Source organism: Tupaia chinensis, unplaced genomic scaffold (assembly GCF_000334495.1).
Source record: "Tupaia chinensis unplaced genomic scaffold, TupChi_1.0 Scaffold145652_1, whole genome shotgun sequence".
NCBI classification, from domain to species: Eukaryota; Metazoa; Chordata; class Mammalia; order Scandentia; family Tupaiidae; genus Tupaia; species Tupaia belangeri.
The window spans coordinates 3,070,725-3,071,969 of NW_006205509.1; positions in this window are offsets into that span (position 1 = coordinate 3,070,725).

The following is a 1,245-nucleotide window of genomic DNA, read 5'->3' on the forward strand; positions in this document are numbered from 1 at the left end:
AGGAAGGGGAGGAGAGGCTGCGGGCGGGGCGGATCCAAGCAAAGAGGAGGCGGGGCGAGGAGAGATGCGGAGACAGAGACGCTCAGCAACCCAGGAACTACTCCGCCGGGAAACAAAGGGCTGGAGCGGGGGAGGGGACGGGGCGCAGAGACCCGCAGGGAGGCGCGACCCGAGCCGAGAAAGGAGGGGGCGCAGGTGACCGGAAGGCTGGAGAGATCGAAAGGAGGGATGGAGGCAGAGGGAGGAAAGCTGAAGACAGGAAGATGGGGAGACGGCGGGAGACAGAAGGGTGGGGAGACGCGCAGCAGGCGGAGGGGTCCCAGGTGAGAGGACGGAGTGTCTGGGTCCTCGCGGATTAGGAGACTCCAAAAGCAACCCCTGCAAGGGCACAGCGGGGAGGAATAGATTTCGCGGCCCCGGGTCGGTGACAGGAAAACTGCCCCTGCCCCAAAAGGCGCCCGCTCGGCCCCGTCTGTGCTGGACGCTACAGCAGGGGGCGGTGTTGCCCAGCCCCTGAGGGTGGGGAAGGTCTGGTGAGCTGGGTAGGTCTCCCCACACCTGTTGTGTGGCCAGGTTGGGTTCCCTTCCTCACTTTCCTGCAAAGGACTGCGCCAGACATCGCCAAGGCATCGTGGGAACTAGAGCAGAAAGGGACTGATTTAGGTGAGCCTAAAGGGAGGGAGAAAGAAACCAGAGGGCGGAGGTAGACGGATAGTGGTGGGTGGGGGGAAATGGGAGCCTAGACACACTGGGGTTCCTGTCCTGGGGGAAAGGGCAAGTCTCCCCAGAATCCCTAATGTGAGGCCAGATAGCCTGCCTAATAAAAGGATCTGGGATGGAGTCGGGTGGGCCGAGTCCTGGGACCAGCTACACTACCACTCTGCACCACCAGTCTTCAGAGGAGCGCTGGGATTTGAGATAGGAGAGGGAGCAGTAGTCCTTATCTTGAGGTAAGCCTCCCCAAAGATTCATCCATTTGATCCTCCTTCTTCTCCTGAGCAAAATTATTTCCTTGAATTCTGAGCTCCTACCTAGGTGCCCGGAGAGGAAGATGTGCCTACGGCCTTGCTCCTGAGCTCAGCCCTTTTCCACTCAGTTTCCCAGACCCAGAGGGCAAGTTCAGGAATCTGCTTTTCTCCTTACCTTCCTGGGCTAGAGGGAATCCGAAAACGGAAACTCTGGCAGAGTTTGATGAGATTTATTGGTAGAAGGCACCTCCAAACCAACTAGCTTCCCAACTGTGCC